This window comes from Magnolia sinica, chromosome 16 (assembly GCF_029962835.1).
Source record: "Magnolia sinica isolate HGM2019 chromosome 16, MsV1, whole genome shotgun sequence".
In the NCBI taxonomy this organism is placed as follows: domain Eukaryota; kingdom Viridiplantae; phylum Streptophyta; class Magnoliopsida; order Magnoliales; family Magnoliaceae; genus Magnolia; species Magnolia sinica.
The window spans coordinates 15,183,556-15,199,666 of record NC_080588.1 but is presented as its reverse complement, the minus strand read 5'-3'; the positions used below and the strand labels follow the sequence as shown (position 1 = coordinate 15,199,666).

The 16,111-nt window shown below is 37.9% G+C and overlaps 1 long non-coding RNA gene across 2 annotated transcripts; it reads right to left on the bottom strand.

The window, feature by feature from the left end:
- Nucleotides 1-12,492: 12,492 nt before the first annotated feature.
- LOC131228993 (uncharacterized) lies at nucleotides 12,493-15,631 on the bottom strand. Of its 2 annotated transcripts, none has more exons than XR_009163114.1 (3): nucleotides 15,079-15,631; nucleotides 14,867-14,949; nucleotides 12,493-12,895 (listed from the first exon to the last, which is right to left on the bottom strand). It is a non-coding gene; the product is annotated as an uncharacterized LOC131228993 (long non-coding RNA). The 2 variants fall into 2 exon arrangements; XR_009163115.1 differs by having other exon boundaries at nucleotides 12,493-12,886.
- Nucleotides 15,632-16,111: the final 480 nt, after the last annotated feature.

Here is a 16,111-nt window from a genome sequence, read left to right as displayed (position 1 = left end):
TGGTTGTGGATTACTAACATGAACATGGAGTTACCCTAGGGCCTCTGCTAGGAGATCTGCCATGCGATCGATGGAAGCCTGCAGGCCTTGTATGGCTTGCCGATTCTCTCGTTGCGCTGCTTCAAAAGCTGTCACAGTTAAAGATAAATTCCCTAAAGCACCATCCATGGGATTGTTGCCCGACCCATCGTTAGAAGGCATAAATCTGAGGAAAAGCCTCACACTGATACCAAACTGACACAGGAGAGGATGTGATGTCGAGTTCCGTCTTCCTCAAGAGGATAACTGTTCTGAATCCATGGAACTTCTCTGGACTCCTCACAGAGACTCCTCGAATCCATGAGGAAAAGAATAAAAAATAGAAAATAAATTCTATAAAATTTGAAATTGAATGATGAATGAAATAAATGAGTTCACAACCCTTTAAATAGGGATACCAAACAATGGGAGAGAAATCAGAAGCAAATTATAAGTAAAACTCCTAGAATTCGTAACTTGCTATAAATAGTAAACTTACTATTTATAGATGGTCGTGATGTCTACTAGTGCACAAGGTTTTCAGCCAAAAATAGTAAGTGTCCTATTTGGCTTCACCAAGATGTTCTCCTAATTATTCTAAGCATTTCTCGTGTTAGGCGCAACTCCTAAAGGCCAACGGATGAAGAGTTATAATCAAACTAAAACTTACTATTTATAGTAAAAACAGAATTAAAATAGGGAAACGACCGTCAATCGGTGGTATTTCGCAAATCCGGCTTACGCAACCTGGCATAACGGGGTTGGGTGGCTAAAGTAGCTCGTTCTACCCTGAAATCATATATGTTATGTCCGATAACTCATCCCAGATTGCGAGATACGCCCGATTTAAGGTCTGACGATCCAGATTACTTTTGTCGTTGACCTGACCTTTTCTGATCCATCTTGGCCATGAAACTGTCTACGACCCGCTCTACATCAACCCATGCATGGTGAATGGTGGCACACATGTCCAACCTAAGTGATCATGTAAGGCCTTACTCTTCATGAATATGCCCACACGATCATGTGATCCTGATTGTTGAGTTAGATTTCTCTTTAATCATTGGTCACATGCTTAGCCACACCACACAAGTCTTCAGGATGATGTTCTAACTTTAGACATTATATGGGATAAATACCAAATGAATTATTTTTCATAAATATAATATGATTTAGGAAAGTTACGATATTTTGAGCTTGGTCAACTTAGATCTGTAACACCTTAAACTTTTCAATACTCGAGTATTAAAAGTTCTCAAGTGTTACCATGAAATTTAACTTATTATGTACATGTGTACGATACCAATCTAGTTATCCTAACCTTACATTCATTCTCCAACATGAATCTAACCGTTGGAAATAATCTTCATTCATAGATCAAGCCATCTGACCGTTGATTTTGAGATAGGATCATCATATACCCAAGTATTCTTACTTGCCATCATAACCAACCGATTCACTGCTAGGTAAAGATATTTGACCGTCCACTCTGAGTTTGGACCACCTGATCATAGTAAACTAGCTACTTGATCTCAACATCCACTTGTACACATCAAATTGAGATTCTGATCCGTTCATCTTGTTCGCTACCTATGAATATGCTTAACCCACTATCAAAACTACAATATGAGAAACTTATACATGTGAACAAATCACTTGAATATAATGGTATACATTTTCTACCTCTTGATCACTCTAAAAACTCACTTGTGATCATCCGTTTACAAAACTAATCATACACACATTTACATACATGATTAGAGTACTCACCATCAAGTTTTTCTATTTTTAACCTATCATCTAACCATCCATTATGTTGGTTGATATATGTATATTCCCTTAATTAGTTTGATGAATAATTATTTATTCATAATCATTTAGATATAAGTTCTTTTGTAAGAATTACTTAAAAACGTGCCTACAACTATGTAGAACAATTAGATTTCCCAAAACTATCAAATCAGTAATAATTACGAAAATGCCATTAACCTAGACCCCTGAATTATAGATCACATGGTTCCCACGATCCGTTTCATGTGAAATCTTATACCATGCATATGTATCATAAATTAACCATACATGTCAAATTTCGGCCCTTAGATCATTGTAAAAGTGACTCAATTGATAAATCATCCCCTTAATCATTGATTTTGATGTCCATCGATTAAAGAAACCTTGTGCTTAGTCGTAGTAGGATATTTCCCTTCATATGAACAATTTGGATTGCCCATCATATAGACTAATTGTGAAATATGAAGACCCCACTTTGATAGGCTTTTCCTTAGGCGCGAAATTATCCTGTCAAGGCCTATAAACTCCATATAAATCTGGATCTTTGGATTTAGCCACTTCCTTTCGGTCATCACAACTCAAATTTAGACCACACTCTGGTCTCATATGACTATGAGGTTATACAAAATTTAGGCCTCGATCTATGATCCTATACCATTGAAGGTTGAAGTCAGTTCCTTCCTTTTGGTACAAAAGGTGAAATTTTATATTTAAGCTTTTTTCACCATCGATCAACCACTAAATTTTGACCATTTTCCTATCTTGACTACACATTTCTCCTAAAATTGGGCCTTGATCATTAAGTGTGGACCGTTAATTGAGATCAAGTTCGTTTTGGCACCCGTTAAGGGAATTTTTAAGATAAGCCAATCTAAATTTCGAATCACTGAGAAAATTATAAATCTCGGCTCTATTTAACGACCCTGACACAATGGATAAATTAGATTTAAATAAAGATCATCAGAAAATGAAAAAAATGGATAAACTCAATCCGAGTGGGATGTGAAACACACCCCTCTCACACACCCGCTCCTTTTAAAAAGGAATATGCGTTCCCCTCTCCACTCACACGCCTAATCTCCCAACGCCCAAGTAGAAAGAGAGAGAGAGAGAGAGAGAGAGAGAGAGAGAGAGAGAGAGAAGCCTGAACGCCCTCTTCCTTCTCCATATGCATGGTGTATCCCTCTTGCTCAAGTGATGTCGTGATTCATGTGGAAGCTTTTCATGTACAAGCTTTCCTACATGAATATCTACATAGGGTTTAGATCTGAGGCTAAGGTGAGGGATTCCTTTAAGCTTACATTAATTTGAGTTGATATGATTTATCTTACCTTTTATATGCTTTCATATTACTATGATTCTCTCCCTGTAAATGTATAATTTACCACCAACAATTATTTATCATTTGAAAATTATGGTATGAAGTTAATTACGTGTGATTGTTATTAATTTATGTGAGGCAATGGATACAAGCCTTGCCCTTGCCTTTACAAATTTTCTTGAGTTAGCCCTTGTTACTCTCCTCTTTTGTTGAGTTAGTCATTGCTACTCTTCTCTTTTGTTGAGTTAGCTTATTGCTACTCTTTTCTTTTATTATATTAGTCATGTGCTACCTCCTGTTATGGCCTGGGCATGTATCTTGGAATTTCAAAACTCCCATGATTCAACTTATTTCTCTATCGAGGCAAGTGATGTGTTAGAGGTATCACGGCTAGTGATTCAAATATTTATCATGGACGTAATATGTTTCAGGTAGCGGCTCTCTTGGTCGGCACGTAATTCCGTAGGTTGGTTGGTGCAAGACCCGTATCCTATACCGTACCATTCCGTAGGCTTCCGCGGTCCTCCCGATCAAATTCTGGTAACCCTCGACCTGTATTCGACATTTACACGCGATCCTAAGCCAGGTCTGGCATACCAAAGTCGGCTCGACCCGAAACTTATACTTTAGTGACCGCGCCGTCACCGCGGTTCCAACGCCATGACTCGCGCACCGATCCGATACCCGGGACAGAAGATGTGGGCCCGCGTTTATTTCAAAGAAAATGTCACATGTTGCAAATTTCGAGAGAATCTCTACAACATGTCACATCCATCAAGTCAAGTACCTCCCCTATACCTCAATGTCATCTCACCCTATTCCAAGTATAAGCATCCACTCCCTCTTTTTCATAAGTCAACTCTCTCTCTCCCTACCCATCCCCTTTTCACACAAATTTCAACCAAGCCCATACCCTATCCATCCCTTCCTTACAACACCCATCCTTTATCATCCCATCACTTCTCTCTCTCCCTCATTTTCTCAAACAATCTCCCAAGCAACAAAACTTCAAACGTCCAAGCCTTCTAAGAGCAATCCAAGTGTGGCCCATTTTTTTACCCTCTCATCTCCTATCTCAACCACTCATTCATCATCAACCTCCATTAAGATTGAAGATAAGAAGCCTAGGAGTCCAAGGAGCTAGAGGAGGACTGCAGTAGGTGGGTGATCCATCATTGATTTTAATTTTAGGGCCCACTTGTTGTGGGACCCATATTGATGTATGTAATGTAGAGAGGGGCCCATAGTGGCGGGGTTCCTCTATCTCACCGCTTCTCTCTCTCTTCTTCTCTCTCTTTCTTTCTTTCTCTCTCTCTCTCTCTTGTATGGATGGTGTGTGTGTGTGTGGCTCACCATGAAGTATTTCATCCATGCCGTCCACCGAGTGGGCCCACATGGCAGTTCGTTTAGATGGGCCTAATCGAAGGAAAACATAAGTATCAGATTGATCGGAGGCCGATGTGGGCCACACGTGTGGACCCACCATGGAATATACATTAAATCCACATCGTCTAGGGGTCAGGACGGTGGGACCTATACCTATAGTGTTGTGGATTAAATCCACGCCATCCAGAGCATCCATACCCCCTGAACGCTGGACCTTCAGTGCATGAATAAATAATTATTATTATAATATGTATATTGATATATATATATATATGTGTGTGTGTGTGTGTATTTATATATGAATATAATATATACTCATTTAGCCATGATGAGGTGGGCCACACGTGTGGACCCACCACGATATACGCATGAAATCTGCACTGTCCAAAACCTCCAGAGGTCTGGACGGTGGGCTATATATATATTAGTGTGTATATATATATATATATATATATATATATATATATATATATATATATATATATATATATATATATATATATATGTACATATCAAGTCTATTAAACGCCACACAGATGTGGACCCACCTTTAAACATGGGATCTGCACCGTCCAGATGAATCTGGACGGTGAGTATGGGCAGTGCTGCCACCTGCACACACATATATATAATAAATAATATTATATTATATTATATTATATTATATTATATATATATTAATAAGATTACATAGGTGGGCCACTACGTGGACCGTACCATGATGTATGCCTATATCTGCACCATCCAATTGCTGGACGGTGCAACGATTATGTTATCCAAACCGTCCATCCAATGGACACAGTCATGGACACCATGATACATGTATTGTATCCTTCCCATCCCACTAATTTAGACGTAGCTAGGGACCCCACGTGATGTATGGGTCTTATCCACACTGTCCGTAGGATGCGACGGTGGGCCCCTTTGATGTAGGCATTCTATACCATGCCGTCCATCCATCTGACGTGCACACGACCTTACCATGAAGCGTGTGTCGTACCCCTACCGTCCATCCATTTGGCGACCTTGTCTCATGACTTGAGACTAAAAATAAGACAGATCTCATATCATTTGGATTACACTGCAGAAAACAGTGGAATGAAAGCCCACCATTGAAACCCCTTTGGGTACAGAAGTTTTGAATCAATATGATATTTGCTTCTCCCCCTGTCCAGGTCTTCGTGACCTTGGGAACAAACTGGATGGGAAAATAAATACTATGGTGGGCCCACTGGAAATTCAACTATGGAAATCATTATCACCACTGTCATTTGTGGTATGGTCCAGATGATCCTTTGGATATGATTCCTTTTTTTTAAATAATGCTCTAAAATGATCTCTAGCAATAAATAAATGGTGTGGTTGGTTTCGGCCCATTCAACTCGGCCTAATTGATTCGGCCCATTTGTACCGACCCATTTGTATTGGCCCATTTGATCGGCCCAATTGATTTGGCCCATTTGTACCAGCCCATTTGATCGGCCCATTTGATTTGGCTCATTTTAATTGGCCCATTTGATCGACCCATTTGATTCGGCCCATTTGACTCAGCCCATTCGATTTGGCCCATTCGACTTGGCCCACTTAATTCGACTTGATGTTATACATATATATATATATATATATATAAGCCAATGAGTGAGGCCCAATGTGATGCGTATATGCCTCATAAGTGAGGCCCATGATGATGTATATTAGGCCCTTGTATGAGGCCATGGACCCTCTATACGATTAGCCCTATGAGCGTCATTCCTTGGGAGTAATGCTGGTTAAAGCTCCACATTGATGGGCAATGATGGTTGGATGTCCACATTGTAACCTTCCCTTAGGCCTTGTTAGGCCCATTCTCATAATTCTCTTATGGGTTAACCCGGATAAGTGGGCCTCATTCGCCATAGATGGATGGTTTCGCGATATCAGATTTGATATAACCACGGCCGATGGCTGATCTTTATATTATGGTTGATCAGTTGTTCATCTATGGATCCCACCTTGTTTATATGCTGATTATCGGTGCCGATTACCAATTCTGATTATCGAGGCCGATTCTGTTTGTCGAGGCCTGCTCCGATTGTCAAGACCAATTCTATTTATTGAGGCCAACTCCATTTGTCGAGGCCGATTCCGTTTGTCAAGGCCGATTCCGTTTGTCGAGGCCGATTCTGATTGTCAAGGCTGATTTTGATTGTCAAGACTGATTCTAATTATCCAGGCTGATTAATGAGGCCGATTCCAATTGTCGAGGCTGATTCCGATTATCGAGGCTGATTTCGATTGCTGAGGGCGATTGTCGAGACCCATATAATATATATGCGGGTCGTAGTTGAGACCCATTATGATGTGTAATTATCCTGTGTTTGAGGCCCAATGTGATATATATGCGGCCCGTATTTGAGGCCCGTTAGGATGTGTATCTAGTCCATGTTTAAGGCCTAATGTGATGAATATGAGGTCTATGTGATGAGGCTCATTGTAATGCATTTGAGGGTCAGGTGATGAAGCCCATGGTGATGTATATTAGGCTCATGTGAGAGGCCCATCATGATGTGTATTAAGCTCTTAAGTAAGGCCCATGGTGTTGTATATTATGCCCTTGTGCGAGGCCATGGGTCCACTATATGTTAGGCTTTATGTGGGCCATTCCTTTAGGGTAATGTTGGTTAAATGTCCACATTGTTGAGGCCGATTGTTGATACCGATTACTAGTATGTGACAGCATAGCATCATGATACATGCTTATACGCATCATTTACATGTTTGTTATGAGATGTGGTTAACCATTGCATATGTCATTGGGCAGGTTGTTATGAGACTCCTTGATAGGCGAAGGTTATCTCACATGAGCGCACGGTATACGCAGGATTGATACATGACTGGATTGTATGAGTCATGCATCTTGCATTGTGTGTTGTGACTACTGTATGCCCTAGCGATCTTAGGGCCATAGCCTCCACACGCATATCGTGGATAGCCATATGGGACACCAGAAATGTTTGGCTGTAACATACGGGCATCATAGATGTCCCTGGGTGAAAATCTCTAAACCTTCGTGGCCAGGAGACACCTCAACATCAAGACCGAGTGAATATATATAAGCGCATGAGGGCCAAATAACAGGAGGCCACGTCTCCCACTGTGTCGTGGCCGGTTGGGAGGGGGTGTGGCCTTACCTGCCCGAGAGTAGGGACATTGCTAGGCTGAGTTTGACCAGTTCATGAATGGATCTGCTATCAATGTGCTGGGTAGATATTGGCTGACTACTGGCCAGGCAGATAGTGAGGTCTCTTCCACTTGCATGGTCGCGTGTCAGTGGGCGGTGATTTGCATTTAGAGTGTACTAGAACCTGGTGATGATCCCAGAGAGAAACCGTATTAATATGTGGACTTATCGAGTAAGAGTTGCATATTCATTCATTCATTTATTCATTCACTATCCACTTGGGTTGGTGGTGCGCAACTAATTATTATGTACCTTCATAATGGCAAGAATTTCGGTTGGGCGCATGACTAACCTGAGATCAAGAGTCTACTACATTGAGTCTGGCTATCCAAATTTAGATATGAGACTGATTTGGATAGAAGTCCCTTGTGATGGACCCCATAGCCTGTGATACTACGTACTATCATCACGACTTCACTCCAGCTTGGTCATTTCATTCGCACCGCATATTATATTGCATCATTAGCATCTGATATTTGGCTTACTGTCCCCGCATTGCATAGTTAATCTACATTGCTTCATTAATATATGATATTATTTTTATTATATTTTTGCATCGCATAGCCTGGATAAGGCTAATGGTATTTATGGGCCTATCAACATATTTTCACATTACTCTGATATCGTATGATTTATGATCTTGCCAGTATTTCTGATATTGTATGATTATGGGCTTATTAGTATTTCCGCTTACTCTGATTACTCTCATATTACTTACTTGGCACTTACCTTGTGCACACACTTTCATCACCCACTAAGCTTTTTATAAGCTTATGCATGATAGATGCGTGTAGGTGGCGTTGGTTGCAGCACCGTTGAGCTTGGAGCGTGCACCGGACTTCTGGAGTTTTAATTTTTGATATATGTATTTCCCTTTCAATATTGTATTCAAATGATTATATTAGTGGATATGTGATGATGATGTTGCCTTTGTGATTTGGGTAAACTTATGGTTATGCTTATTACGAGTTAAATGTACGTTAGAAAATCATCCTTATAGGATCTCAGGATCGGAATCTGGTGTATAGACGCTGGGAGCAGAGAATGGGGTACTACGGAAGCTGTCGATATCGGATTCAGCGATCGAGAATTTTGTGAGCCCGTTTTCTAAGTTTGGGGCGTGACAGTTGGTGTAGTGCACAATCGATGTAAGTAAATCGTCATGCATGTTACATCACTTTTTAGGATCATATGTCACAAATAGTTGATCTATGAACACATCATGTTACGTAAATCCCTCAATCGTGTTGTTGTGTCACCTTGAGATGTTTGCATAAATTCATGTTAACGTTGGACACGCTAGCGAATCTCCATAGTTATGGGATGCAAGGAGAGTCAGGTTTTCTATGAGTAGGGCACTGACCCTTTTCAATCAGTATAAGTAGGACATTGACCCTCTCCAATCGTATAGATGATGCAGGTGATATACAGACTTAAGACCTAGAGGACCATCTCCCTATTGAAGATTATACTGAATGAATAAGAAGATAGTTTTATGATTTAGTTTTATATTTCTGCTGCAAACTCGATGATGTAATAAGCTCTCATTGAGAAGGCATTTGATAATTTGTTGAATTCTTTCACTCAAATGAAATAATAAATACAGTCGATTTTATTCTCATGAATGGTTACCTAAATAAATGTAATTGCATCTGATCTAAATGAATATATATATATATATATGGCGAAATTTTTGAAGCATCCAATTTATACATTATTAACACCCGAAATTCTTAGGCATGAGTATGTACTCAGGCCGTGGAAATTTCGGGATGTTACAAGATCTCACCCTATTTAAGTCTTTGTTTTTTCTTCTTACACACGCATTCACACCCCACTGTTGAGACTCAAATATTGCATATTTTCCCCCGTTTATATCTTGGTTTTATGACCATGATACTACTTAATGTTACGTTTTATGCATGTTTGTGTTGCAAGGTGAATCCGAGAGCTTAGATTGAAAAGAATGCTAAAAGCATGGATTTAGTACTCAAGAATTACCAAGGCAAAGGAGGGATCTTAAGAGACCAAGAAAGGAGAATTCTCATGCCAAAGATCGAAGGAAAACAAGTACAATGGATGGACAAAAGATTAGCAAATGCACAAGTTAAACAACTGAAAAAAAGGACATTTTGATGCCACCTAAAGTGCACAAAATAGTCCAGCAAGAAAACAATTTAATTCGGTGCCACCTAAGTTTAATTTGGTGCCACTGATATCAATTTCGGTAGAAAATTCGGTGGCAAATTTTGCCACCTAAGTACTCTGCACATATAATTTCAAATGCGATAAAATACAGATTTCGCTGCCACCGAAATCGTGCAGAATGTAACACCGTGTCTACGGGGATTTCATAAAGAGAGTTTATTTTTTGAAAGTAACCGAGCTATGCTATAAATAGAGGTTTCCCACGAACTTCTAAAGCATACTTAGGGTTTTTTTAAAGTAATCTAGGGTTTTTGGAGAGCTTTCTAGTTTTTTGTAGAAAAGTTTCAAGTTTCATAATTTTTGTTTTTATTTTTCTATACAATTTTTTTAGATCTTTATTTGTTTATGTACTTGCTTTTTATTTTCTTTGCTTTAATTATGTCTTTCTAGTTCTCTCTAGCCCAAGCTAGAAGGGAAACACATGGGTTTAATGATTTTGTAAATTATGATGATTGATTGTTTTTAATGATGAGATGAATAGAGTATGCATGTTATCAATTATTTAGGTTTAGGTTTTTAATCCTCATGTGAGATCCATATGTTTCTAACATGTGAGATCCATATTAATGGATAGGCTTAACCTGGGTCATTAGATTTCCAAAATGGAAGATATTTTCAACATGTTACATTGTTTGATTCATTATCTCATGGATATTGAATGCTTATAATCACTAGCGCTTGAGAATATATGTTAATGGTGCAAATCCATGATTCTCTAATCTCCTATGTCATTTATTAAAAGATTTGAATTGTTTTATTTTTAGATTAGGCCGACCATAGTGCTTGGATCCTAATTGTGTTATTAAAGTCATCATGATTTATGGGTTATTAACCTATGTGTGGAACTTTGAAGCTTGGGTGCTGTTTTTAATTTAATTAAATTCTATTTAAAAATAAAACCCTCAAAATCATCGCATCCATTAATTAGAATTCTTATAGGTCAATTTCCCTTTATTAGTTTTGCATTTGATTTGTCATTCTCCTAAACCATCTCCCTGTGGGATCAACCTTGTATTCACAGGATACTACTTATGAACCTTTGCACTTGCAAGATAGCTAAGGTAAGTTCTTTTCTAAAACCTCTAAATTTCTGTAGATTTTTTGTTTTACTTTGAGACTAAATTCAGTTGGATCTTTTAAGTACTAACTGTGACATAAGGTTACTCTTGCTTGAGATTTTATTACCTAAGTGTTATGATTGTCCTACAGTTGTTGTTTGATCACAAAGATCATCTGCTAAATCTATTTTCCAGATTAGCATAGTTTAATTTCTGCTTTAGTTTTACTTTCTTTTTATTTATTTTGCTTTGTGGTTTGAACCCTTATAGTTAGCTTTGCCGCCTGGGTTGTTGATTTATTTTACTTTGTGCTTTGAACCCTCATGGTCGGCTCCTGTCGCCTGGGTTGTTGGATAAGTTTTTATTTTTACTCTAAGTATCATACTTACTATTTGAATTTGTGGTTTTCATTGTGTGGTGTGGATGGTTTATGTCATGTTGGAGTAGAGATCAAAACAATCGATTCTCCTCCGAATGAGGACTAGTCCCAGGCCTGGATTATTCATTTAGGAAAGGTAGTCAACACCACTTGGATTCCATGACAGACCTAGTTAATAATGCAAATTTAAATATGCCAGATCCAACTCTAATACAAAACAGAGAAAATCAACGCAGTCCTCCTCTTGAGGATGAGAATGAATTTCAGAGGAATGTGTTAAACCAACAACAGACTTTACGTGAACATCTACACCCTGAGAGATCAACTTTACCATCTTACATTGTGTTCCCTGCTCACAAAGGGAACATTGATTTTAAAACAGGTGTGATTCAATTGATTCCTAAATTTCATGGCTTGGATTTTAAAAGCCCCTACTTGCATCTCAAGGACTTTGAGGAAGTGATTGCAACATTACAAATAAACAATGGCAAAAAGGATGCACTCAAACTTAGGTTATTCTCATTTTCTCTAAAGGATTGAGCCAAAGCATGGCTCAACTCTCTAAGACCTCATACCATCACTACATGGCAAGCTTTAAGTAGAGAGATTTTGAAAAAATTCTTTCCCAAGAACCAAACAAATGCACTGAAATAGGAAATCATGTCGTTGTCCCAAAAGGGGACACTACAAGAAAAACGGGCAAAGGATATGGCCAAAAACTGTAGCAAAAGTCCTTTTACTACGGATATAATCCGTAGGACGTCCGTCACTATTGGTTGGGTAGCTAAAGGTATAACTACGGATAATATTCGTAGCAATAGATACCAATAGCTACGGATTATATCCGTAGCCATAGATACCAATAGCTACAGATTATATCCATAGCAATACTTTTAGCTACCCCACCAATAGCGACGGACGTACTACGGATCGTATCCGTAGCAAAAGGGATTTTATCTGTAGCAATAGATACCAATACCTATGGATAAAAGCTGTAGCTATAGCTAGGATTATATTTATAGCTATTTTTTAAAAAAATTGTAATAATACGACCTATTTCCATTGCAAGAACCTGCTGTGATTGATAACTCATCTAAGCTTAATGCTGATAGAAATAGTACATAAAATACAATCAGAAAAAAAATGATGCATATATTACAAATAGCAATCAAATCATACAATGCATCCTACATTCACATTTCTAAATAAACAATACTTCACTGTGCTTAACCTATCGTAAGAATTACAACTAAGGCGTGCCCTCATGTGCAAGAAATAAATACACTCCAACACAATAAACACCCTCCATATACATTCAATAATGCTCACGTTTTTATAGAATTTTCTTCCTTCAGACGGTCAATTTCAGCAAATGTAGAAGATGGAGCTTCTTCTTTCTTTGAAACTGAACATGTAACTTCTGTGGACTTCGACACAAGATCACTTTCAAGTTCTGAAACCCTTGCCTTAAGAAAATGAATTTTATCCTCCACTGACTTCTTTAGCTTGTCAGCCTATATAAAATAGCATTTGTAGACACAATGAAACAAGCATGCCTTTGTACACATTTCAAAAGGAAGAAAGACAAAAAAAAAAACACTTATATGAAGAAATAAAAAATGTACCTACAAATCTTCTAAACTATGGCAAAATCCAATATGAGTAATGTGTTCAAACCTATGATGGACTTTTAAACTCAAAACCTAGGTTTAGGTTAAGGCTATAGGTTTAGGTTTAGGTTTTAGGTTTAGGTTAAGGTTATAGGTTATAGGTTATAGCTTTAGGGAATTGAGAATAGGTTAAGGTTTAGGTTCAGGAAATCGAGTTCGGGTTCGGGATCAGGTTTAGGTTTGGTTTTCAAGTTTAGGTTTATGTTTAGGTTAGGGAGTTGAAATTAGGATTAGGTGTAGGTTTAGGCTTAGGTTAGGGAGTTGAGATTAGGAATAGGTGTAGTTTAGGTTTAGGGATTTAAGAATATATTTAGGTTTTAGGTTTAGGTTTAGGTTAGGTTTAGGTGTAGGTTATAGGTTATAGGTTATAGGTTATAGCTTTTGGGAATTGAGAATAGGTTATAGGTTTAGGAAATCAGGTTCGGGTTCGGGATCGGGTTTAGGTTATAGGTTACAGGTTTAGGTTTAGGTTTAGGTCAGGTTATAGGTTATAGGTTTAGGTTTAGGTTAAAGTTTAGGTTATAGGTTAAGGTTTAGGTTTAGGTTATAGGTTATAGGTTATAGCTTTAGGGAATTGAGATTAGGTTAAGGTTTAGGTTTAGGAAATCGGGTTCAGGTTTAGGTTTGGGTTTTCAAATTTAGGTTTAGGTTTAGGTTAGGGAGTTGAGATTAGGATTAGGTGTACTTTTAGGTTTACGTTAGGGAGTTGAGATTAGGATTAGGTGTAGGTTTAGGTTTAGGGATTTGAGAATACATTTAGGTTTTAGGTTTAGGTTTAGGTTTTAGGTTTTAGGTTTAGGTTATATGTTTAGGTTTAGGTTTTAGGTTTAGGTTAAGGTTAGGTTATAAGTTTAGGTTATAGGTTATAGGTTTAGGTTATAGGTTTTGGTTTAGGTTAAGGTTATAGGTTTAGGTTTAGGTTTAGGTTAAGGTTTAGGTTTAGGTTTTGGTTTAGGTTATAGGTTATAGGTTAAAGCTTTAGGGAATTGAGAATATGTTAAGGTTTAGGTTATAGGTTTTGGTTTAGGTTAAGGTTATAGGTTATGGTTTAGGTTTAGGTTTAGGTTTTAGGTTTAGGTTAGGTTTAGGTTATATGTTTAGGTTAGGTTTAGGTTTTGGTTATAGGTTATAGCTTTAGGGAATTGAGAATAAGTTATAGGTCTAGGAAATTGGGTTTGGGTTTGGGATCGGGTTTAGGTTATAGGTTTAGGTTTAGGTTATAGGTTATAGGTTTAGGTTACAGGTTTAGGTTTAGGTTTAGGTTAGGTTATAGGTTATAGGTTTAGGTTTAGGTTATAGGTTATAGGTTATAGGATAAAGTTTAGGTTATAGGTTAAGGTTTAGGTTTAGGTTATAGGTTTAAGGTGTGGTTTAGGTTAAGGGTGTGGTCCCTGCAAATACAGATATAAACACGGCCTGTCCAAATGGCTAGGCCCCTCTAATGTTGTCCATATGAAATGGACAGCTTCATCATGGTCATAATAGCAGTTCCCACCTTTCAGGGACCCCTGCTCAACATCCAGATAGCTTCGACGCACATCCGGATCTGCTTCATCAATTTTGAGATAATATATAAACATGAGCCTGTCCAAATGGTTAGGCCACCCATATTGTTGTCCATAGGAAATGGACAACTTCATCATGGTCATAATAGTGGTTCCCACCTTCCAGGGACCCCTGCTCAACATCCAGATAGCTCCGACGCACATCCGGATCTACTTCATCAATTTCGAGATAATATATAAACATGGGCCTGTCTAAATAGTCAGGCCACTTCATCAATGAATCATATAATATGAAGGAAAGAAGATTCACTAATTTAGCTAGCAAGGAGAGAGTGTGAGTAGTTGGAATGTCACCCTTTCTTTGAATAATGGATGCATATTCCACAATGCAATCTGAGAATGAGTAAATTTTTCCTGAGAATCTACATACATATGAACCTGTAGAAAGCAAGTAACAAGAAACATTCTACATAAATGCATTTGTACATCATTGCTATTTAGTTTCGTATGAAAAAAACTGACCTTTTTCAGGAAATCTGTCATCTCTGCCTTGCGTTAATGGAGAAAATAACTTTGAAATACATAATTTAGTTAATAGGAAAGATCAAATTGTAGACCGGCAATGACCAAATTGTAATTACATTCCCAGTATTTATGATGCAGAAACATTTGTAAACATCAAATTGTAGATGAAATGATGCAGTAACTAGAGATATACATATGCAACTCGAGGAAGTCCACCGATCAGATAGCTGTGATTGTTCAACAAAGTAGATTTCTGATCTGTTGAACATTAACATTGGGATCCACCTGGCGAATGATATGTATCATCATCATTAATGCAAAATATCCCCCCATCTGTAGAGACTATTGGCCTCGAATGAAAATTCTGTTAATTCAGTCGAAGTTGGTATAAAAGCTTAGAAATTACTTACAAATTGCACATGTGGCATATAATTGTAAATTTGTAATAGAAGTTTTGTCATTTGATACAATAACTTCTAAGTCAAAATATGTAACAAAGATGTACCAAGAAAGGTGAATTAAGTCCCAGATGGGCCAAAGAAAAAGCAAGAATTAGAGGGTCCTAGTGCACATGTGGCAATGCCTTCTTGTCTTCCCAAATCTTTACCTGTTGCAAACCAACAAATCAAGATGATACTTGAAGGTTCCAAATCATATAAAATATTTTAAAAATGGCAAGATTATCTAAAATAAGTTACTTATCTACTGCTGTAAATGAAACAACAAAACAACTAGTGCCATAACTAGATAGGTCTTTTAACTATTAATGCAATACAATTAGAGAAATACGGAAGAAAATGATACAATTAGAGAAATATGGAAGAAAATTTTAAACTTAGTCGTAGCTGATGAATGTAAGTTCAGCAAATCAAACTTTAGAAGAAACTTTCCATGTAGGTTTCAAAACCTGGACCACTTAGTTCAACCCTGCTCAACCATGAGCAACCATGTCAGTGGTGCACTTAGGACGAGATGTGAAGACATAAACCCATTCAAACAAGTTTTTACCAGTAACGTTATTAATGAGATG